This window comes from Belonocnema kinseyi, chromosome 9 (genome assembly GCF_010883055.1).
Source record: "Belonocnema kinseyi isolate 2016_QV_RU_SX_M_011 chromosome 9, B_treatae_v1, whole genome shotgun sequence".
In the NCBI taxonomy this organism is placed as follows: domain Eukaryota; kingdom Metazoa; phylum Arthropoda; class Insecta; order Hymenoptera; family Cynipidae; genus Belonocnema; species Belonocnema kinseyi.
This window is the reverse complement of record NC_046665.1, coordinates 69,079,170-69,084,703: the sequence shown is the minus strand read 5'-3', so window position 1 is coordinate 69,084,703 and position 5,534 is coordinate 69,079,170. Positions and strand designations below refer to the sequence as shown.

At 33.2% G+C, this 5,534-nt stretch overlaps 1 protein-coding gene across 1 annotated transcript in view; it reads right to left on the bottom strand.

Moving 5' to 3' along the window:
- LOC117180588 (guanine nucleotide-releasing factor 2) overlaps positions 1 to 5,534 on the bottom strand; it is a 138,390-nt gene that overhangs the window by 44,286 nt on the left and 88,570 nt on the right. The gene's annotated exons all lie outside the window — the stretch shown is intronic.

Sequence of the window (5,534 nt, the reverse complement as noted above, 5' to 3'; positions counted from 1 at the left end):
GTTTCAAGAGCACTAAAATTACGTTTTTTCACTCGAATTTTTGACACGTTTCACAGTCTGTTAGTTAACTTTGGCACCACTAAGGAGCTGCCAGTCAAACTTATTCTTAGTTTTTAACATCCAAACAATCATTCCCCGTGGGTTTGAAGAGTACTGAAATGACGTTTTTTCATTCGAATTTCCGACCAGTTTAACGATAAATTGTTGCAAAATGCACCAACAGCTGTTAGCCAGTCAATGAGTTTCGAACTGTTGACATATGAAAACAAAAGAATCTGAAATTTTAGTGAGTACGCAAATGACGTCCATGGAATTGTCGCGACCTCTCGGACATTTTAAAGACTAATAATATCTATATTTTCATAAAATACGTCCACGTGAACAAAGTACGGGGGGGGGGGTATTTGCCCAAATTCCACGGCTGTCGAGGAGGGGGAGGGGGGTCAAAAAGTGGTGAAAAATTGTCCACGTGGTATATGAATGGCCCCTAAGGGGCCCAATATTACTCATTCGAAGTTGTAAAAAAAATTATTAAAATAAGTCATAGGGTAACGGCCTAATCTTTCTGTGTTGAATGTCAAGACAATTAGACAATGTTACGTGCAATTGGCAGAACAATAGGCCGGTGCGGAAGGGGGGCAGAACGATCTAGAGGTGTAAAAGAATATGTCATTTTAAAGTTATTTTCTAAAACCCAAATTTTTTATATAACATTCTACTCATTATTTAAAACAAATATTCAAAGAGGCAGAACAAAATCTCGGGGATAACATCCTGGCAGAACATCGCGAACTGCCCGATTTTGACATTGGTCATTGTGCGTCGGTTGACGGCCGTGATACTGCGAGCAGAGTGGCGTAAACTATGTCTCTAGTTACGCTACTGATCGTCTTTGGAGCACAAGTGACCACTCGGCTCGCCAGTGTCAGGGCCGTAAACCGACGCACAATTACCAATGTCAAAACCGGGCAGTTTGCGATGTTCTGCCAGGATGCTGTCCCCGAGATTTTGTTCTGCCTCTTCGAATATATGTTTTGAATAATGAGTAGAATGTTATATAAAAAATTTGGGTTTTAGAAAATAACTTTAAAATGACATATTCTTTTACACCTCTAGATCGTTCTGCCCCCCTTCCGCACCGGCCTATTGTTCTGCCAATTGCACGTAAAATTGTCTAATTGTCTTGACATTCAACACAGAAAGATTAGGCCTTTACCCTATGACTTATTTTAATAATTTTTTTTACAACTTCGAATGAGTAATTAAACACCTTCTCCCCGGGACTACCCCTGGAGAAGCCACATTTGGTGGTCAGTATATTCTCAACAATCAGGAAAATAGTGGCAGAATCGTTACCTAATAACTCGCCAGAAACGGCCTCGGCTCTTAGACTATTTCTAAGAATAGCACAAATAGGTATAAAGTTGAAGCACGAAGTTGGATATTTTTCGGACAAACCTCGTATAAAGAAATTCCCTAAATGTGAGATACAGAAAACCGTTTGACAAGTTTTAAATTTTTTATAAAATTCTATGAAACTTTCTCAGCAGGGAAATTCGTGTGCTCAGTTTTAGATGTTTTGAAAGTTGATAATACATAAGTTTCGTGAATCTGGAAATATAACATGGGTAAGGATATGATTTTCGATCATGAATATGCAAAATTTGTGGAAACCAAAATCATACTTATAAGTATGATTTCTGGCTTCTATAGAAGTCAGAAACCTCAGACGTTAATTGAACAAGCGAGGGGTTAATGTTCGAAATGAGTATGTGGTTCGGTAGATCAACTAGAATTCATCTTCATATCTATCTCCGTGTACAGCATCCACGGGGCGTTATGCAAATTTACGGTATATTTCCATAAAACAATTAAGTCGAGTTTATATGTACATGTACATTGTCAATGTGCGCCGCAAACTCGACCACTCACGAGCATAAACATATGAGAGTAAAGTACTCAAATTTCGAGGGCATTAATACATGTTTACTCAAGGTAACTACGCGTTCGAATGACTAATCGTTAATTGATGCACCATTATCAACGGTCGTTTGTTGTTTATATTGACTATAAATTTGGAAATATCACAGAACCTATATAATTCGTAATTACTACGTTTTTAATGATTATAAATTGACATTTTTACATTCTCATCAGAGAAGGGACCCGTTCATGTTTCGGAACGGTAAAAATTAAGAAAGGTAAAATTTCAGAATGGGTTATAATACATAATGATAAAACTTAGGAATAGCAAAAAGTAGGAAAGAGCAATAAGTCGGAAATCCAAAACTCTGAAAGGTATTTCTTCGGAAACCAAAGAAGCGGAATGGGTGAAAATTCAGAAGCGTTAAAGTTAGGAGGGTGAAAAATTAGGAATATGTAAATATACGGAGAAAAAAAATTCGTAAAGTTGAAAAATTCGGAATTGTTAATAAATATACCTATTAGCAGGTGTATAATTGTTTATTTATGGTAGCAAACAAATGTTTATCGCAGTGAATTTAAATATCATATAATAAATTTATGTTGTACGTTAAAAATTGTTTTTAAATTATATAATGATAAAAAATAATTATTTTTTCGTAAAAAATTTTAAATGACGGATATCATAAATTTATTGTGATATGCTATTGAAATTTACTGTGATAAATATTTATATGCTACCATAAATAAAAAACTATAGACCTGCTCATAGAAACATTTATTTATTATTCCGAATTTTGCTACTTTCCGAATTTTTCCTCTCCGTATATTTACTTATTCCTAATTGTTCACCCTCCTAATTTTAACGTTTCCGAATTTTTACCCATTCCGCTTCTTTGGTTTCCGAATAAATACTATTCAGAGATTTGGATTTCTGATTTATTCCTTTTCCCGAATTTTTGGTATTCCTAAGTTTTACCATTATGTATTATAACCCATTCTGAAATTTTACCTTTCTTAGATTTTATCCGTTCCGAAACATGAACGGATTCCTCATAGAAGCCCCCAGTTTTTGTCAAATGTCCACGTTTTGAGACCCCCTGAATCCGAAAAACAGGTTTTTACGAATGTCTCTGTCTGTATGTCTGCCTGTCTGCCTGTATTTATGTATGTCTGTCTCTCTGTCTGTGAACACGATAACTTTTGAAAAAATTAATTTATTAGATTGCCCTATGGTATACTCGTTTAGTGTCCTAAACTAAAGGTCAAGTTCGTTAGCCAGCCATTTTGGATGAAAATTCAAAAAGTGGGCACATTTTGAATATTTTTGATACCACTTTTTTAAAAATTTAAAAATTCTCTATACGGTTATTCATAGAATTAAAAAAATTTAATAATTTATCCTAATGACTTTTTTTGAAAAATCAAAAATTAATACAGTTATAGCATTTTCCAAATCCAGAAAAACAAACTAAAATGAACACTTTAAGCCAAACAACGCATGATACGAAAAAAATTCAGAAGAAAAACGTTGCTTTTTGAAAGCCCTACAAGATTATGATAACAACTTTTTCAATTTGGTCAAAAAGTTGAAAATTCAAAATTTGATCCTACAAAAAATGTCTGAAACCACATTTTTTCAAGATGTAAAAATTCTATGCACGGTTGTTCATGGTACTTTAAAACTTAAACAATTTGTCCTTCTGACTTTTTTTTATAAAAAGAAAATGATCAGAGTTAGAGCATTTTCAAACTCAACAAAAAAAACTAAAATGAACATTTTAAGGCAAACAACGCATGATACGAAAAAAAGTCAGGAGAAGAAAAACTTTGCTTTCTGAAAGCCCTACAAGATTATGATAACAGCTTTTTTAATTTGGTCGAAAAGTTGAAAATTCCAAATTTGATCGTACCAAAAATAATGAAAAATCCAAAAATTCCATTTTTTGGTTAAACAATGCAAGATACGAAAAAAAATGAAAAAGCTCAATTTGCGCGCCCTGGAAAGAAGTACAAATTAAGAATGAATCACTTTTCGATATAAGCTACGAGAAAACATGAGACAAAACTTACTCATCCAAAAAAAAGCTATAATTTTCTATAGAACAGTTAGTTTTTGCTTTAGTCGTAAAAAATAACATTCTGAATAAAAATATTAAATTTGTTTGAAACAACGACACAAGGTATGAACTTAAATTACCAGCCAAAAGTTGTTTGCCTAAAAAAGATCTATAAATTTATTATTAATTATTTTTCGATAGGACGAGTAGATTTTCTTTTAATCGTAAAACATAAGATAAAAAAGGCAAAAATTAACTTTTTGGAAAAAGCACAGAAAAGACGAAAGAGGAAATAGGCTCCTATATAGAACCCTATATAGGTTCCTGTATTAAACCCTATGCAGATGCGCAGTAGTTTTTACTTAATCGTAAAAAACAACATTAACAATAAAAAAATTATAAAAATAAGGAAATAAGAATTAGTATGATTCAATTTTTAAGCATATTATGAACATGTGTCAGAGCAGCCTAGAATACAATTTAAAGCAAAATAAGAAACAAATACAAAAATAATCATGATAAATACAATTATCTTTTTATTTTGCAATTTTTTAATAAGTAATCCCAGGCATAGTTACATAAAAAATGTATCATAATTGATATAAGAGTGTTGTGCATAATGTATAAAATCTGATGTTGGACAAAATCGAGTGCGGAGCACGAGATACGTGATGAGAATGTGTTCATTAAAGCCAAAAGAGCTTTAACAAAAGAGAGTTCAAAATCACAAAATTACAGTTGTCGGTCCGTTCACCTTTGATTTTAAAAAGTGTGTGCCCGAATGCGGAAGAAATGCAAAGACTAAGCGCGCAGTGCGATTGCTCTCAGTCGCGTGCCGTAGGTGCGCTCAAACTCTCGAGCTAAGCTTTTTTAACGAAAGAGAATTCACGATCACAAAATTACAGTGGTGGATGTTTTGAGTCTTAATTTTAAAATGTTTGCGCAAGAATGTGCGAAAATATAAAGACCGAGCGCGAAGCGCAAAAAGCAACAGTCGCGCGCCTTAGGCGCGCTCAAACTTGCGTGCGAAGCGAGCCGCGCGCGTAGTGTGATGAGAATGTGCCCGCGTAACCGGCAGATTTTTTCAGTTTTAAAGCAAGCTTTAAAGCAAGTTTTTCTCGTTTCAAATTTTGATAATTTTACATAATTTTTAAACTCTTATAAATAAAAATTGCTGAGTTCAAAATGTTTGAATTAAAAAAAATTTTCTATTATAAAACAGCTTTCCCTTTCCTTTGGACCGAATCCAAATGGTATTTTTAGTTCAAAATTGTTTAAACTTTCTATTTGAAATTGTCAAATTTTATAAGTTCAAATCTGAAATATTTCTTTAGCTTTAAAAACACACAGTCGTAAAAAGGAAGAGTATTGTACCCCAGGGTATTTTATTTCCTGGTTTTTTAAAAACTGTTTTCAAACGTTTTTCTATTTTAATGGAGAAGCGTTAGTTAAATTCAAAAACAATACTACAAAAAAGATGTATATCATAGAGCAATTTTGTTCAGAAATTTAGTTTAATAGGTCTAAAACTCTACACACTTCCGGGGCAAG